The sequence below is a fragment of the Dipodomys spectabilis genome, unplaced genomic scaffold (genome assembly GCF_019054845.1).
Source record: "Dipodomys spectabilis isolate Male_0828 unplaced genomic scaffold, ASM1905484v1 ptg000117l, whole genome shotgun sequence".
NCBI classification, from domain to species: domain Eukaryota; kingdom Metazoa; phylum Chordata; class Mammalia; order Rodentia; family Heteromyidae; genus Dipodomys; species Dipodomys spectabilis.
Window position 1 is genome coordinate 323,505 of NW_024870794.1, and position 19,798 is coordinate 343,302.

The 19,798-nt window shown below is 39.7% G+C and overlaps 1 long non-coding RNA gene across 1 annotated transcript; it reads right to left on the reverse strand.

The window, feature by feature from the left end:
- Positions 1-194: 194 nt before the first annotated feature.
- Positions 195-17,236, reverse strand: LOC122115130. The gene is made up of 3 exons (XR_006148724.1): positions 17,227-17,236; positions 11,036-11,039; positions 195-304 (listed from the first exon to the last, which is right to left on the reverse strand). It is a non-coding gene; the product is annotated as an uncharacterized LOC122115130 (long non-coding RNA).
- Positions 17,237-19,798: the final 2,562 nt, after the last annotated feature.

Here is a 19,798-nt window from a genome sequence, read left to right on the forward strand (position 1 = left end):
AAACTTTTCAAAAAATACTTTCCCCCCCCAAAAATTAAAAAAATAAAGGAAAGCTCGTAATAAGTAGGCAGACTGTCTTGAGGCCTCTTTTTGTTCTTAAGGAGAGCTCTCTGCAGTGTAGGACAGGACAATCGCCACACATCCAACGCTGCCATGGGTTTGGCCTTGGGGAGAGAAAAGCCCAGGCTGGACTGAGTGCCCTCTCCTGGTCACGGCCATAGTGACACTTTCCAGTATCTAACACTATCTAGGATTATCTAGTATGGATCCTATTATAGTTGGGCTATGCTGTATACAATGTTAACTGTTGAGAACATATAACTCTCTCTGCATATAAGTGTGAATTGTAAAGTATAAGTTGGACTCCAAGTTCAACAAACACAAGTTATTCTCTATGTGCTCCCAGTGTCCCTATGAGGCTTCTCAACAAGCTGTTCATCTTTCCTGTTTAGATAACATTAAACACCATTGTTTTGTTAGGTCAAGAATAAAGATGAGGGGTGAAAATAAACCTTTGCCTTTAAATAGTTTATTATCCTCAACACCAAACTAGGAGTTAAATTAGAAAACATTTTGTTGTTGTTGTCTCCATTACTGGTGAAGTGTGGGGTATACTCCCAGCCTCCTCCATGCCCTGCTGGACCACAGCCAAGGCCACCCTGGGCCTTCCACTGGGCTCCATCCTTGAAAAGCTGCCTAATGGAGGGAAGTCAGAAAGATCTGCATTTACAAGTTTCCCAAAATGTGCTAGAACTTTTTTGGTCAGTTTTATAGAACTTTCTTGGTCAGTTGTATTCCACCTCAATGACTCCAGTATTTTCCAAGCAGATCAAGTCACTTGCAGATAATGAAGAAGCTTTGTGGCCCAGGGGTCCTTGCCTTGGAATCAGATAGTTCCAGGAGGGCCAGAGGTCTCATGTATGGTAGAGATGTCTTGTCCAGGTGACTAGAGTTTCTGACTTTCCTGTTCTCCATGAGGCCTGAGCAGGGAGGAGGGCAAAGAGGTGTCTTCTACAATAGCCACTGAAGTGAGGGAGGCAGAAGGTCAGCTGTTCCAATGGGCAGATGTGGAGAGGATTCTAGAAGGGTATCAAATCCGCTGATTTGGGCAGGAGTATCAGTTATTTTTACAGAAAGCAACAGAGAAATTAATTTTCTTTTCTGACTACTGAAAAGTGGAAAGATGCTCGAGTTTACCATTTAAAGGAACAATAGACATTTCAAAAATCTCTGTCTAAACTTTGGTTTTCTTAAAAACACACACACACACACACAAAACCAAGTCATCACAAAAAGAAATATAAGTTGAGGCTGTAGGCAGGTGCTGTTCTGTCCGTGGCAGTCTTTTGTGCAAAGTAAGGGGTATTCGAGCTCCAATTTAACTGATGCAGTGGGGTTTACTGCCTCTGCATGCCGAGGCAGTGCACGTCATCAGTGCCCTTGCTCTTGAAGCCTGAGAGGGGCTGACCATACTTGTCCACGCACCAGCAGAAGTCCCACTTTCTGCCTTTGGAGTGGCTACACTGCTTCTTCTTATAATATCCTTTCTTGTCCCAGTTGGGGATGTGCACACCCCTGGGACTCAGCACATTGAGGAACTTCAGGTGATTCAGGGTGTCTTCCATCTCTCTAAGGCAGGGACCATATTCTGTCTCCCGTTTGGGCTCCGAGGAGAAGGTCTGGGTGTCCATGCTCTGGGACTCATAGTCAACTTTATAGCGCTGGTTGTCCTTCCCGTGACCTTTCTTGATGGTGTTCAGCTTTGCGTGAATGGAATGAAACTTGGAGTCAGGCACCTTATGTGTGCTGGGCAGGGCATGGCTCTCCACGCTCCCTGTGCCTCGGTCCTTCTCCGACTCACTAGCATTTCCTGAGGCGGAGGGCACCAGCAGCAGGTAAGCCTCAGCTGGCCGGGATGCTGGCGTTGGCGGAGAACCCGCAGCCGTCCAGTAGCGCCTGCAGTGGGCATGGCTTGCCCAGTGGCAGTTGGCAGCTGAGCCCCTAGCTGTAGCTGCAGCGTTCAGTGTAGATACCGCACGGCTGGCCCTTGCGCAGAGCACATGTCAGGCAGCAGCCATAGCCTGGCTCGGGCACCAGATCGGCACACCCCTGCACTGAGCCAGCGCGTTGGCATCTCAGGGCTCTCAGCATAAGATGGGACCCTCGTCACCGGCGGCCTGAGGAACAGAGCCAGGGCGGTGAGCAGAGCGGCCCAGAGTGCGGGGCGCCGCTCGATGCATGGCGCCTGTCGCAGGGGCCAACTGGAGTAAGCGCTTACTGGGTCTAGGTAGGGGGTGTGAGATTGCAGGATCTGGAGCGCAACTACTGGTGCTCGGCGTGCAGCTGCCCAGCTCGCACCTCAATACCTATAAGTTCTAATATCACCCTTTTTCTGTGTTATAGTAGTTTGGCTGATTTTAATATAGTTAATCTATTTTGAGTTGATGTTAGTGCAAGCAGAGATCCACTTCTAGTTTTCTGCCTGTGGATGTCCAGTTTTCCCAACACCAATAGTTGAAGAGGCTATGATGTGTGTGTGTGTGTGTGTGTGTGTCTGTGTATGTGTGTGTGTGTCTGTGTGTCTGTGTGTCTGTGTGTCTGTGTGTCTGTGTGTGTTGGTCGTGGGGCTAGAACTCTGGGCCTCGGAGCTACCCCTTTGCATTTCATCTCCAGGCTAGTACTTGAACCACAGTTCCACTTCCCATTTTCTTGAGGTTTATTGGAGCTAAGAGTCTCATGGACTTCCCTGGCCCTGCTGGCTTTCAAAAACCATCCTCAGATCTCAGCCTTCTGAGTAGCTAGATTAAAGGCATGAGCCACAGGCACCCAGCAAGGCTATGTTTTTTCCACATTACATCTTTCGCTCTTTTGTCGAATATCAGATGATTGTAAGTATGTAGTTTTATTTCTGGGTCTTTTCATCTTTTCTAATACGTTTTTTATTGTAAAAATAATGTACAAAGAATTACAGTTATATAAAGTAGGTAATGAGTTCATTTCCTCTCAAGCATTGTTACTTCCTCCTTTGTTTTTCCCCTACCATCCCTACCCTTCCACCTCCACAACTACTCCTTTCCATCCCACCTCCCCACTCCTTGCATAAATTGTAAAGTACGTTTTTGAACATAGTGTCTTGATCTCATTGTTAAAATGGGTCAAACTGTATCCCTAGTTAAGCATTTGTTTTTTCCCTTCTCTCCCCAAAGCTAGAGAAATGTATATACAAGATACAGGGCATCGACATCAAAAAAAAACAAAAAAAAAACACACATTACATAGGTTACAAGATTGGGTCGAAGAATGATGATTGTTGACTTAATTTGATAAGTATTCTATAGCTTTTAATGGTAAGCCTTATTAACTCAAAGGGGGAGCAAAAACATTCATAATAGTGGAATGTGGCTACCACTCATTTGATGTGTGTGGATAGATTATGATTAATCAAAATATATCTATTAATTCCCAGTGGTAGACTGCTATGCTAACTGGGAGGAGACTTTGGTAATGCCAGGCATTTGAATACTGGTAATGAAGCAGAATATGAGGGGAGAGCATTTGCTAAGGATGTAACTTCCTAGGCTCATACTAAATACATTGAAGTAGAATGCTAAGTGCTGATCGACTGAGCACCAAATTTTATTTGTTGACTTCTTTGTTTTGTGAAGTCCAGGGATTTGAATCTAGAGCCTGGGTGTTGTCCCTTAATTTTTTATCAAGGCTAGTGCTCTACCAGTTGAACACAGCTTCATGTCCATAATTTTGGTGTTTAATTGGAGGTCAGTCTTTCCAAATTTCCTCTTTGGGCTTGCTTCAAACCTGATCCTCAGGTATCAGCCTCCCGAGTAGCTAACATTCCAGTTGTGAGCCACCAGAGCCTGGCTAGAATCACATTTTAAAAGTATATAGGTGAATCAGATGTGTCTAGGTACTATTTGAGCACTTTGGTTCCAGTGGGTCATGTCAGATTTAGAATAACATCAGAATTTTTCTCCTTGTAACTCGCAGCATCCAATATCTTTATAATTTATTCTGATCTTCATGTCTGATCTTTTTTTCTTCGTTGTACCTTTTTTTTCTTACTTCACAAACAAGCACGTCAGTGATGTTTGCCTTTTCTGAAGCAAGTTACGTCCTTTCCCATCACTGAGGGATGTAATTGCTGCTCTTACTGCCTGGAGTACCTGCGTCTAGTTAATTGCATGGATGATGGCTCTCAGGTTAACTATCTCCTCCTCAGGGATATCTCCTCACATACCCGCTGTGAAATTGTTGCCACAAAACTACCAATGTCATGTCTCTGATTTACAAAAATTATCATTATGATTTCTGGTTTTCTTTTCAGCATGAAATTGATGAGGAGAGAGCCACATTCACTTGTTTCTCCAACACCTATAATAGTGCCTAGTCCTTAGTGCTAGGAGCCTTGCATGGGGATCAGCCTTCACCAGCTCAATTTATCCTAGATTCTGGTCAGGACAGCTCTTGAAGCTGATATCTGGTGGCTAGCAGTCATTCCCTCTCATTCTTTGTGCCTTTCTGTGTTGCTGAGTCCACTTCAGAGAAAGATCAGTGCCTGACACCTATTTGCTGTTATGGAAAGATGGCTATGACACCATACAAGTTATGGGCATTGTTTTGTGAAGCTGTGTGCGGAGACGCATCCCCACACAAGTTCTCAAAGGCAAGTGTCTCCCATGCCCAGGAGTGCATTCCACAACTCAGCATCCAAACTATCACCTACTCCCTAATGCACTCAGTGTATATTCCCATTTCCATTAAAAAAAGAAAAATCAAGATATGCCTTTCATGATTTGTCATTGAATTACTGAAACAACTGAAACAAAGTATATAATTTGGGGGCTGGAAAGGTGGCTCAGTGGTAGAGTGCTTGCCTTGCATGCATGAGGCTCTGGGTTCGATTCCTCAGAACCACATAAGCAAAAAGAAAATAAGCTAGAAGTGGCCCTGTAGCTCAAGTGGTAGAGCACTAGCCTTGAGCTGAAGAGTTGAGGGATAGCACTCAGGCCCAGAGTTCAAGCTGACAACTGGGCACCCCCCAAAAGTATATAATTTTATGTATTTGTAAGTCTTTGTCCATCTCTCTTGAGCCCTTGACATATTTCTATGTGTTTGCAGCTTGGGAAGGGAAATAAGGTTTAATTCAGGATAGTCAAAAACATTTTGGGAGGGAATGCCAACTTTCCATCTGATGTTCTACAGATGTCCATCTTGGCACAGGAACTGAGTAGACTGTCATAGCATAAGAGGCTTGTCCTGACTTCTACTGACTTTCCTCTGGGGTCACAGAGTGTGATCCAACTGCATACGTGTCGCTTGGCTACACTCGAGGGACCAGGTCTCCTCTGAAAATCTAATGGCATGGGAGTAAGAGAAACTAAAACTCAGAACTCAGCTTCCCACATCACTAGGATTACAGGCCTGAGTCTCATATACTAACTCATAACCGCCTTTTTATACATTGTGTAGCCTGTTTCATTATATTCACCTCATAGACAGATATACAAATATATGTTTATATTTATTCATCTATTTATAATCAGTGTTATATCTAGAAACACAAAAATATGTATTCATATAATTATAATCAAAGTTATATTACCGCTTTCCCCAATAATGTTTTACACTAATATTATGTGAAAAAAAATACTTAAAATTGAAAAAATTAAAAGCCCTTGTAGTATGAAAAATCGTATTCGATCTTATATATCATATAATATACTATATAAAATATAATGAATATAACATGTATTTCCATATAACTGATTTAATTGCTTCCTGATTTTGTTTGTCCATCTATGTAAGCCTTCTTTCTTCTATTGATGATGGCTTATACTTTCCAGTGTCGATATTTCTTATGTATTTTGTCAAATATATTCAGCCCTAAGTAGAATTTTTATGTTAATGGAGCCAATTTTTTCTTCAATATTTCCCAAAGCACAATGAATATGTATACAGACTTGAACTCATTGTTGGAAGAAAGTCCCACATACCAGTATAAGTATTGTAGCATATGTCCCAATTGACAGAACAGCTTTCTAGGTCATCTGATCTGGTATGTCCTAGATCTGTTGTAGCCACCTTATCACCACATGCAGGCATGGCCTGGCTTCCTTGCAACTCTCTGTGCATTTAACCATTCCCTTTATATCCAGTAGGCTCTCTTGTTCATCCCCCTGTCACTCTGTTTTCCCACACACAAAACACATGTGCATGGTGCTTTACATTGTAGGTTGAAAAATAAACACATTTAAGGCTCATGAATTGTATAACATAACATAAACATTGACATTTTAATAACGTTAGAAAAATAACTAGAATGATCATTTTACAACAATCAGGACCAAAAAGAAATATAAAGATTTTCTAAATAAGGGGGGAAGCAATCTCTAAATCTGGATTGTCTTCTAAGTTACCTTCAGACACAAATTCTGCCTCAGTGTCCTCAAAATGATCTACTTCCTCATTAAAGGCAGTATTTTCTTCCTGAGTCTAGGGAGGGACAGATCTTATTTCTCAACTGGAAATTGGATCCCCAGCAGAAGGACAGATTGGTCTGGATATTCTGTGAGAATAGATTCCCTTTCCTCAACTGAATCTAGACTTTGGACCTAACTTATTGGTTTTCCTGAACATAGACTGGGGTCATTTTCCATTAGCACATATTTACCCTGCACTCCAAGACCAAAACATTTTTTACTGGTTTGGATGTGATCTAGGTGAATTGTGAACATCAATGGAAGACATTCTAGATCATCTTCTTCCTTGGTGGTATGTGCAGGTACACCTACATAACATGTGGAGTTCAGAACCAGTGGGATGTCCACAGCACTCAAAACCTAGTTGGGCCTTTCTACACATTGAAAAAAGCCTCTATGTTCACATGCTTTCTGGAGTCCAGTGTTGGCTTCCAATCTCCATCAGTCACCATAGGCGACATCACTGATGGGTTCTTTATCTGGAGTTCAGCAAGAAGTTCTCTACAGTGACACAAACATAAGAATGAAAACAGGTACAGGAGTCTTAGAGTACACTCTAGAAGTTAAAGTGTGACTAAACTTCTATGAGGATTTAGTAGGAGAAGCTGTAGAACTTGAGTTTGGACTGAACACTGATGAGAAGGTAGGGTGTTTCTAATGAGTGGTTATGTCCAAGTTCTTTTAGAAAGGGAACAGACATTACCCGGCATAGAACATCCATAAAAGGACATTTTGCCAAGCTGGGTAGTACAAAGGGCTTTTGGCCAAGCAGGCCCATCCCTTGAGACCGGATCTATCTCTACTCACAAGCTCTAAGGCATCTAAACAAGGATTATTTACTCTTTTTCTTGGTCTCACAGGCCATGCGTTGCTCCAGCTGGTCCAGAAGAATATGTAAGCAGAACAGCAAGTCTGAAGAGGGCATGTTGAGCTTGTCATACTGTGTAAGTTTTTTCAGGATGTCAAGTTTCTTGTGCTCATAAAAATCATCAGGGTAGATGTCCATCCAAATAGTTAAGATGGAACAATCGATGCTGTGGGCATATTGGTAACAAGGAAAATAAGAGTCTGCTATCTCCATCCTGAGCCTTCTACTATAGACCCTTTCTGGCAGGACTAGAAGGTTGGGAAGTGGGAAGAGACTCCTGGAAGCAGAATGCTCCTCACAACCCACTTCTAGAAATTTCTAATACAATACTCCAAAATTCTCCCTGTGATGGGCAGAGAAAGTTGTTTCCCCACTGTATCTGACTTGCTACACACAACCCTCCCTGTCATCAAGGGATTGTGATCCATGCTGGGCTGGTCATAAACAGAAAACCCTGTCATAAAAATGGCTAAAGCAGCACTGAGCGCAGGTGGCTCATGCTTTTAATCTTAGCTATTCAGGAGGCTGAGATTTGAATATCCCAGTTCAAAGCAAATCTAGGCAGGAAAGTGTGTGAGACTCCTATCTCAATAATCCACAAGAAAACTAGAAGTGGCACTGTGGCTGAAACAGTAGAGCACTCGCCTTGAGCTGAAGAGTGCAGGGACAGTGTCCAGGTGCAGAGTTCAAACCACATGACCAACAAAAACAAAAGTGACTAAAGCGAAAAGAGCAGGTGTATGGCTCACTTTGTAGAGCACCTACTTAAAATGCATGAAGCCCTGAGTTTAATTGCTAGGATTGAAAGGAGGAAAGGATATGAAGGAATGGAAAGAAGAAAAGAAGGAAAGGAGGAATTTTGATATAACCAAATACTGGAAAGATGTGAAGTATTAAATAAAGGTATCACAGCTATTTTATATGAAAAGATACTGATTGTTTACTAAAAGGCAAATTATAGAATGTGGAATTCAGGCTAAAATACATGTACAATTTTGTTTTTCTGTAAAGTGATACATGTCTCTTTAGTTTAAAAGTAGTAAATGAGGTTAAAAAATGGAAGAGTTGTTAGAAATGAATCATTTCTTATCACTTTTTCTGCTACATTCACCACCTACAAAATTGAAACAATGTTCATCATTTTAATTATTAATTTATTAATTTAATCTTTCATCTTTAGTGTATAGTCTATTGTGCACATCGTTTGTTTAAACTCTTTTTTTGTTTGTTTTTTGTCCATCATGGGTCCTGAACTCTGGGCCTGGGCACTGTCCATTAGCTCTTCACCTCAAAGATATCACTCTACCACTTGAACCACAGTGCCACTTCTGGCTTTTCTGCTTATGTGGTACTGAGAAATCGAACCCAAAGGCTCATACATGCAAGGCAAGCACTCTACCACTTAGCCACCTTCCCAGCCCTGAAATCTTTATTTTTTCCTTCAGACATGGGGCTTGAATACAGGGCATGGGTGCTGTCCCAGAGCTTCTTTGCTCAAGGTTAGTACTCTACCATACAAGTTTAAACCATAGTGCCATTCTTGTTTTTTAGTGGTTAATTGGAAATAGCAGTCTCATGGGAACATTTCTGCCCAGGGCTGGCTTTGAACCACCATCCTCATTTCTCAGCCTCCTGAGAAGATAGGATTACAGGCGTGAGCCACCTGTACACTTGTGCTCATTTTTTTTCCTTTTAACTGTTACATAAGTTTAGTTCCCCCACCCAAATACGTGCAAACTGAGATGCAAATTGGCTTTAAATTACAAATTGGCTGAAATTACAAATGATGGCAAATTGTTTTTAACGTTTTTTTAATATGAGAAGCTTGAACTTAGGGCCTGGTTGAAATCCCTGTTCTCTTGTTCTCAAGGCTATCACTGTACTAGTTTGGCCCACAGTGCTCCTTTTAGTCTCTTGGTAACCAGTTTATGAGACAATAGTCTCACAGACCTTCTTACCCAGACTGTTATTAATCCTCGATTATCAGATCTCAGCCACCTGAGTTATGATGATTATAGGCATGAGACACTGGCACCAGTTTTTTAAAAAGCAACAACAGATTACTTTAGGGGAGGATGGAGGAGGAGAAGCTAGAGGCTAAAGAAGCTCTCACATAGAAAATAGTTGTAGTGTTCCAGTGAAGAGTCCTAGCCAGAGAATTACGAAGTGTGCCATCACAGTACAGAGAGTTTGGCCAGAGAGGGAAAATCCAGTCAAGGAAACAGATCTGAGCACTTGCCATTAGCTGCAGCTGCGGTGGTGGTGGCAACCGCAGCAGCCGAGCCGCCAAAAGAACAACACAGAGTCTGGGACAATGGTGCCAGATACAGCAGGTGACCGGATTCTACTTAAAACCAGAAAGAACTGACAAGTAGCAGATATCTTCATCCTGCAGATCACAGACCAGAGACAACCAAGGAACCAAGACTCCAGCGTGAGTAGAATCCTGACATACTCACTCCTTCTCAGGGAACAGAGGAGGGAAGGCCACCCTTCCCGCCCTCACCCCCGGAGATCTCCATATTTGATATTGAAAAGGCCCAGCTGAGCAGCTAGTTCTAACTCAGGCCTTGCCTTGGGAAAAAAAACAAAAGAGTCATTTATGAGGTCACAGGCACCTGACTTGAACTGCCAGGCTCAGCTCCTCCTTAGGAAAAGTCACCCATCCCAGGCAGACAAAGCTCTGCCCCGAGGGGAGTGACTTTCTTCACTGGGTAAACAGAGCCAGAGGCTGCCCCTCCCTACAGCAGCCTAAACAGTCAAGTGAAATTCAGTAAACATAAACCCTGAGAATGGCTCCAGGCTGGGCTCCCTGTGTGTATCAGAAGCTATCCCTCAGGGAAAAGCTACAATTTGCTGAAAGGCCTCAACTCTACCCAGAACCTAGCCTCATCACAGCATCTTCAAATTAGAGGAAACAGCCATCTCCCTCTTTTGTGAAACTCAAAGCAGATCTCCCTCTCATTGAACTAGCCTGGGAGGAAGATCACAATTGACTTAAGAAACCAATCATGCCACAGGCAAACCAAACACCACAAGCAGACTAGAGACTCCACCAAGAGACTGGTTACAGACACAGGGAGATACAGGATCTTCCCATCTACTTCTCCCCCCCACCCCCCAAAAAAGAACTCTTTTTTGTACCTTTTTTAATTTTTAGTTTAAAAAAATTGTTTTCTATTAATCTTTTTTTCTTCTCTCCTAATTTTTATTTTAGGTGTATGTGTGTGTGAGTGTGCTTTGTTTAAATCTCTAATGACCTTTTGGTCCTTTTTTCTTTTTTTTTTTTCATTCTTTTCATTTTTTCTTCTGTTTCCTTGTTTTTTGTGTGACTTATTTGCTGTTCTGCTCATCCTCAGATATATGCCCGTCGTCAAATATTAGACCTTACCCCCATTGTATACACACTTAATCAAGAATTTTATTACTCAATTCAAAACTTCTTAGCCTTAAATAATGTAATAGCAGTATTATCTCTTTAGGCTATATAATTTTTGAGAATTTTTAGTTTTTAGTTTTTCATGTCTCCTTTCTATCCTTCCCCTCCTCTCATCGTATCTTGTTCTTCTCTCAATACCACCTTAAACTTAGATAATTTTAAAGATTCATTTAATAAATTTAATATTTGTTTTTCCCATTTTTTTCTTGTCTGTTTTTTTCTCTCTCCTACTATTCTGTCCAATCCATTTCCCTCTTTGAGATTAGAACTTGGTTAAATTCACTCTCCTTTTACCTCTCCACATTCTTCTAATCCTATTTTTCCTCATATTTGTCCCTAAATATAATAATTTCTGGTTTGCCAAATTCATCCTTGCTGTTGTTAGCCCATTAATCCATAGTTGTTTGATGTTGAATAGATTGTATCTGTTGAACTAGATTATATCTGAGTCCTTTTGCCTGTGCAACTACAGGACTTTGGTTGATGCATGCCTTTGAAAAAATATTCTACCAGAAAATTGGTGTTACTTTCATATCAAATGGACAGAACAAGCCAGAGAAATACAAGAAAAATCCAAGTCCTGGTATCTCAACTCCCACTCATGATAACCAGTATTCCAGAGGAGAGTTCTCCAATAGCTCAATAAATATTACTGGGAAACACGGTGAATGAACAGATAGAAAACCTGCAAAGGACTCAGTGTGATCATGATAGGGAGAGAGCAGAGGCAAACCAAAGATCAATACAATAATCTCATGAGCATGAGGAAGCTACTCAAAGGTTGATACAGAAATGTGTGAACAGGTTGAGAACACTCAAAGAGAAATAAAGGAATTGTGTGAACAGGCTGAGAACTGTCAGAGAAATACAGGAATTGCATGAGCAGGCTGAAAAGAGACAAAGAGAATGTCAGGAATTGCGTGAACAGGCTGAGAACAGTCAAAGAGAACTACAGGAATTGCATGAACATGAGGAAGCTAATTAAAGAGTAATACAGGAATTGCAAGGGAGGGACGAGAATAAACAAAGATCAATAGAGGCATTCATGGAATCCATAAACAGACAGCTTAAAGAATTCAGGGAGAACACAAAGGGAATGCTGATTGGAACCCGAGAGAAGGAATGGGAGTATAAGGAAACCATAACCAAACAACTAAGTGATTTGAGAATAAGAACTGAACACCAAATTAAGGAAGTAAAGAAGTCCATACAAGATCTGAAACAAAGCTCCCAAAAAGAATTTGAAGTCATGAAAACCAAACAATTAGAAGGAAAATGAATGAAAAACAAAGAATAAAGTCTTGACATTAGGTTAGACCATGCAGAAAATCGAATTTCGGTGAATGATGACAGCCTAGATATTATGGAGAAAGAATGTACAACTATCCAAGACAAATCCAAAATATGATAGATATATTCAGCAATTGGAAGACACCATCAGAAAGCCTAATCTGAGAATAATGGGTGTAGAGGAGCACCTAGAGACAGAAGATAATGGTCTAGGAAATTTGTTTAACAGGATCCTAGCAGAGAAATTCCCAAACATGAAAAAGGATAGGCCTATTCAGATACAAGAAACGTTTAGAACCCCAAATAGACCAGACAAGAGCAGGACATCCCACCATCACATTATAATATGCACAAGATCAATTCAGACCAAGGAAAAGATACTTAAAGCTGTCAAGGAAAAAAGATCAATCATCTATGAAGGGGAAACAATTAGAATAACTTCATTTTTTTCAGCAGAGAAAATTAAAACAAGAAGAGCCTGGGAAGATGCATGCCATGACCTAAAGACGAAGGATGAACCACTAATAGTGTAAACAGCTAAATTCTCCTTCATAACCAAAGGTGAAATAAAAACCTTCCATAGCAAAGAAAAACTGAAAAAAAAATATCTCCACCAAACTGGTCCTACAAAAGATACTTAAAGATGTCCTACACAGACAGAACTGACAATACCACAATAAAGGCCAAGAAATGGCATCCAAACTGAGAATCCAAAAACCATAGGAAGAACCAAGTTGCCACAGCACCCAAGAAGGTGGATAAAATGGCAGAAACTACCAAACACTTCTCAGTCCTTTCTCTCAACATTAACGGACTTAACTCTCCAATTAAGCGACATACACTGTCTAGATGGATTAAAAAGCAACACCCTTTTATCTCCTGCCTTCAGGAATCACACTTTGCTCATAAAAACAAACACACTTTGAACGTGAAAGTCTGGAACAAAATCTACCAAGCAAATGGCCCCCATAAACAGACAGGAATTGCAGTCATAATATCAGATAAAATAGACTTCAAATTAAAATTAGTGAGAAGAGATAAAGAAGGTCACTACATATGAATTAAGGGATCTTTCTTTCAGGAGGATATTACAATAATAAATACTATTCGCCAAACAATGGATCACCGAAACAAATACTACTTTCCCCAAAATCTCAAATTGATCCAAAGATAAGAATTGTTGGGGGCTTTAACAGACCACTATCCACACTAGATAGATCAACTCGAAAAAACTCAATAAAGAAAATGCAGATCTAAAGAATTGCCTAGATCAGCTACATTTAACAGACAACTACTGAATATTTCACCCAGCAGCATCAGAATACACTTTTTTCTCATCACTACATGGAACATTTTCCAAAATAGACCACTTATTTTATTGTGAAAATACTGTACAGAGGGGTTGCAATTACATGGGCAAGACAATGAGTACATTTCTCATAAAGCATTGTAGCCTCCTCCTTTGTTTCCCCTTCCCATCCCATCCTCCCCCCCCCTCCCACCACCCAACCCTCAATCCCCCACCAAAGTTGTAAAGTTCGTTTTTGACATAATGACTTGTACATCTCGTTGCAATGGGTCCACCTATATGCCTATTTAAATGATTTATTTTTTCCCTTCCCCTCCACAAATGATAACAACATCAAATAGAGTGAAAACAGGGGTTCTAAAGTTGTGCAGGCACATACAAAGCACCAAAGAAATGATCTTATAATTGTTTTAGAAACAATTGCATGAAAGAAAAAAAAACATTTGAATAAATATCTTAGGGTTCATTTCCCTAAAATCGACTTATCTGACCTTTTCTGCTTGATTCAGACTGATACTAGTTATTACAAATAGGGGAAGCTATGGGACCTATGTTTCTTTGGGCCTGTCTTACTTCACTTAATACAATTTTTACCAAATCTTTCCATTTCCTAACAAATGGGGCAATGTCATTTTTTCTGATGGACCCATAGAATTCCATTGTGTATATATACCACATTTTCTTGATCCATTCATCTACTGAGGGGCATCTGGGTTGGTTCCAGATCTTAGCTATGGTAAATAAGTCTGCAATAAACATAGTTGTGCTGGTAACTTTCTTACAGTTTTGCTTGTGAACATTTGGTTAAATGCCCCAAAGTGGGATTGCTGGATCATAGGGGAGCCCTATGTGGAGTCTTTTGAGGAAACTCCATACTACTTTCCAAAGTGGTTGTAAAAGTTTATACTCCCACCAACAATGTATTAAGGTTCCCTTCTGTCCACATGCCCTCCATCATCTGTTGTTATTATAGTTCTTGATTCTAGCCATTCTGACTGGGGTGAAGTGGTATCTAATGCTGTTTTGATTTGCATTTCTTTTATTGCTAGGGAGGTTGAGCATTTCTTCATGTGTCTATTGGCCATCCTTCTTTCCTCTTCAAAGAAGTTTCTCTTTAAGTCTTTAGCCCACTTATTTATTGGGCAGTTTTTTCTTTGAAGGTTTGCTGTTGGGGGGTTTAATTTTTTGAGTTACAGGTATATTTTAGATATGAAACCCTTGTCTGTTGTATGGCTAGTGAAGACCATCTCCCAATCTGTGGGCTTTCTATTGATATTACTAGCTATGTCCTTTGCCATGCAGAAGCTATGCAATTTCATGCAATCCCATTTGTTCAACCCTTCTTAGATTTGTTGTGCTTCTGGGTCTCTATTAAGAAAATTTCAGCCTGTGTCTGTGGATCTATGTGGGATTTGAGCGAAAGTAGTGTTTCTTGGATAAATTTGGGAGCTCCATTTTTTGGCGAGTAGATATTTAGAATTGTAATATCCTCCTGAAGGAGAGATCTCTTAATGAGTATGTGGAGACCTTCTTAACCTTTTCTCTCTTATTTTAATTTGAAGTCTATTTTATCTGGTATTAGGATTGCAACTCCTGCCTGGTTATGGGGGCCATTTGCTTGGTAGATTTTGTTTCAACCTTTCACATTGAAAATGTGTGTTTTTACAGGCAAGATGTGACTCCTGAAAGAAGCAGATAGAAGGATGTTGCTTTTTAATCCAAGTAGGCAGTCTATGTCGTTTAATTGAAGATTTAAGTCCGTTAATGTTGAGAGATACGACTGAGGTATTTGGGAGCTGCTGCCATTTTATCCACATTCTTGTGGCTGCGGCAACTTGGTTCTTCCTATGGCTCTTGGATTCTCAGTCTGGGTACTGTTGTTTGGCCTTTATTGTGATCTAGTTGGTTATGAAGGAGAGTTTATCTGGGTACAGTATTCTTGGTTGATATTTGTTTGTCTTTAGGGCATGGCATACATCATTCTAGGCTCTTCTGGCATTAATTGTTTCTTCTGAGGAATCTGAGGTGACTCTAATTGGTTTCCCTTTACCGGTGATTGAGTTTTTCTCCGTGACAGCTTTAAGGAACTTTTCTTTGGTCTGAATTGAACGTGTGTAGTTTATAATGTGATGGTGGCATGCCCTATCCTGGTCTCATCTATTTGGTGATCTAAAAGCTTCTTGTGTCTGAATAGACCTATCTTTTTGCATGTTTGGAAAGTTCTCTGCTGGAATCCTGTTAAACAAATTTCCTAGACCACTAACTTCTATCTCTACACCCATTAGCCTCAGATTAGGCCTTCTGATGGTGTCTTCCAATTGTTGAATAGCTCTATCATATTTCTTGGATTTGTCTTGGATGGTTGTATGTTCTTTCTCTATAATAACTAGGCTGACTTCAATCCCTGAAATTCGATCTTCAGGATGGTCTAACCTACTATCAAGTCTTTCTACTTTTTTATTTCTTTTCCTTCTAGTTGGTCACCTTTGATGGCTTCAGATTCCTTGTTGGAGTTTTGTTTTAGATCTTGTATGGACTTCTTTACTTCCTTAATTTGGTGTCAGTATTTATTAACAAATCACTTAGTTGATTAGTTATGGGTTCCTAGGACTCCCATTCCTTCTTTTGGGTTACGTTCAGCACTTCTTTTTGTGGTCTCCCTGATTTGTTTGAGCTCTCTGTTTATGGATTCCTTGAATGCCTTTAGTGATCTTTCTGTATTCTCATCCCCCCTCTCTCAATTCCTCTATTACTCTTTGATTAGCTTATTCATATTCACGCAGTTCCTGTAGTTCTCTTTGAGTGTTTTCAGCCTGCTCACGCCATTCATGACTTTCTCTTTGACTGATCCCAGCCTGCTCATGCAATTCCTTTATTTCTCTTTAAGTGTTCTCAAGCTACTCTCGCAATTCCTGTATCAAACTTTGAGTAGCTTCCTCACACTCATGATATTCTTTGTTTTGCCTCCTCTCTCTCCCTATCACGCTCATACAGAGTCCTTTGCAGGTTTTCAATCTTTTCATTTACCATGTTTACCAGTAGTATTTGTAGACCTTTTTGGGAACACTTGTATGGATTATTCGTTATCTTTTTTGTCCCCTGATTATTATGACTGGGAGTTGAGATACCTGAACTTGCCATTTTTCTTGTGTTTTCCAGATTGCTCTACCCATTTGGGATGAAAATAAACCAGCTTTGTGCTAGCACACTATTTTAAGGCAAGCATCAACAAAAGTCTGTAGTTGCACAGTCAAAAGTCTGCAGATACAATATAATTCAATAGATATATCTATTCAACTTCAAACAACTAAGTATTATTGAGCTACGAACTGCAAAGAATAAGTTGGCAAACAGAAATTATTAGGTTTAGGGAGAGATGTAGTAAAAAATAGGCATAGAATGATGTGGAAAGGCAGTGGGAGAGTTAACATAACAAATCCTAAACTCAAAACGGGAAATAGCTTGGATAGAATGATAGTAGAGAGAGAAAAAAAGAAGAAAGAGAAAGAAAAAAGTCAAGAAAAAACAGGAAAACAAACATTAAAAATTAAGAAGTGCAACACTTAAAAATTATGCAAATTGAAGACATAATATTCAGAGAAGAATGTGGATAGAATAAGAGAACAGGAGGGATGGAAGGGAGATGTGAAAAACTTAAAAATAAAAATGCTAAAAATATTATATAGGTATTAAGAGGTAGTACTGCTATTAAGGAAGTTAAGTCTAAGCATCTTTAAACTGAGTAATAAATTTCTGGATTAAGTGTGTGCACAATGTGGCTAAAGTCAAATAATCAACTACGGGTATATATGAGGATGAGAACAACAATTAAGTCATGCAAAGCATGAAAGAGAAGAAAACGTGAAAAGAACAAGAAGGAAAAAAAAAGGATCAAATGGTCACTAGAGCTAAATAAAAAAAATTATTTTAAAAGATAAAAAGAGAGTTCTGGGAAGATGGCAGAGGAGAATCTAGAAGTAAAACAATCATTCACATAGAAAGCAGTTTTAGAGTTCCAGTGAACAGTCCTCAGCCAGAGAATCACACCAAGTGTGCCATCACAGGACAGAGAGTTAGGACAGAGAGGGAAAATCCAGACAAGGAGACAGATCTGACCTCTTGCCAGCTGCTGCCTCATCACAGCTTCTCCAAATTTGAGGAAAAAGCCATCTCCCTCTTTTGTGATACTCAAAGCAGATCTCCCTCCAATTGAACTAAAGTGGAAGGAAGATCGCAAAATCCTGGGCAAAGCAGAGCATTTCTCTGCCTGTTCAAACAAACTGACTTAAGAAACCAACCAAGCCACAGAACCACAAGCAGACCAGAGACTCCAACAAGAGGCTGGTTACGGACACAAGGGATATGCAGGATTTTTCCCAACCCTCCCAGAAAAATGAAAGAACTGCTTTTTTCTCTTCTTCATTTTTTTTGTACCTTTTATAAAAAACTTTTTTTCTTTTCTAAAAATTTTTAATTTTTAAATTTTTTGAAAAAAATTGTTTTCTAGTAACTTTTTTTCCTCTTATAATTTTTATTATAGGAGTACATGTGTGTGTGCATTTTTCTTTCTTTTTATTTCTTTGTTTTTTAAAAAAAAATTCTTTTTGTTTACCTCTACTGAACTTCTGATCTTTTTTTTCTTTCTCTCTTACCCTTTTCACCTTTTCTTCTCTTTCATTCTTCATGTGACTTAATTGTTGTTCTGCACAGCCTCAGATAAACCCGTAGTTGACTATTAGATCCTATCCCCCATTGTGAACACACTTAATCCAAAAATTTATTACTCAATTCAAAACCTCTGAGACTTAAATTCCTTAATAGCAGTATTATATTCTTTATACCTATATTATATTTTAAGTATTATAATTTCTAAGATTTTCACATCTCATTTATATCCCTCCCTTTCTCTCATTATATTCACGTTCTTCTCTGAATAGTTTGTTTTCGATTCTGCATAATATTTTAAATTTTTCTTTTCTATTTTTTCTGGTCTCTTTTTTCCCTTTCTCTTTCTTCTTTTTTTCTCTTTCTCTACTTTCATACTACCCAACCTATTTCCTGCTTTGTGATTAGGACTTAGTTAACTCTCCCTGTCTCTTCCCACATCTCTCTATTCCTATGTTTTACGCACATCTCTCCCTACCCCTAATAATTTCTGATTTTCCAAATTCTTCTTTGGGGTTCGTACCCCATTAATATATAGTTATTTGATGTTTAATAGATGTATCTGTTGAACTAGATTTTATCTGCAGACTATGGACTGTGCAAATGCAGACTGTGGTTGATGCTTGACTTAAGTTAGTGTTCTAGCAGAAAACTGTTGTTATTTTCATCCCAAATGGGCAGAGTAAGCTGGAAAAACACAAGAAAAATGGCAAGTCCGGGTATCTCAACTCCCACTCATGATAATCAGGGGACATAACGGATAATGAATAATCCAGAGGAGAATTCCCAAAAAGCTCTAATAAACACTGCAGGAAAACATGATAAATGAAAGATTGAAAACCGACAAAGGACTCTGTATGTGCGTGATAGGGAGAGAGAGGAGGCAAACAATAGGTCAAGGCAGGAAAAGATTGAAAACCTACAAAGGACTCTGCATGAGAGTGAGAGGGAGAGAGAAGAGGCAATCCAAAGGTTTATACAGGAATATCATGAGCGTGAGGAAGCTACTCAAAAACTGATACAGGATTTGCGTGAGCAGCTTGAGAATACTCAAAGAGAAAGGCAGGAATGGCTTGAACAGGCTGAGAACACTCAAAGAGAACTACAGGAATGGCATGAACAGAAGGAAGCTAAGCAAAAAGTAATACAGGAATTGAGAGAGCAGGATGAGACTACACAAAGATCACTAAAGGCATTCATGGGATCCATTAACAAATAGCTGAAGGAAGTCACGGAGACCACAAAGGGAATGCTGAATGGAACCCAACAGAAGGAATGGGAGTCCAAGGAAACCATAACCAATCAAATAAGTGATTTGAGAATAAACACTGAACACCAAATTAAGGAAGTAAAGAAGTCCATTCAAGATCTAAAACAAAGCTTCCACAAAGAATTTGAAGCTATCAAAACTGACCAATTAGAAGGAAAAGAAATAAAAACCAAAGTAGAAAGTCTTGACAGCAGGTTAGACCATGTAGAAGATCGAATCTTGGAAATTGAAGACAGCCTAGATATTATAGATAAAGTACATACAACTATCCAAGTCCAAGAAATATGATAGACCTATCCAACACTTGGAAGACACCATCAGAAGGCCTAATCTAAGGATAATGGGTGTACAGGAGCAACTAGAAACAGAAGTTAATGGCCTAGGAAATTTGTTTAACAGGATCCTAGCAGAGAACTTCCCAAACATGTAAAAAGATAGTCCTATTCAGATACAAGAAGCT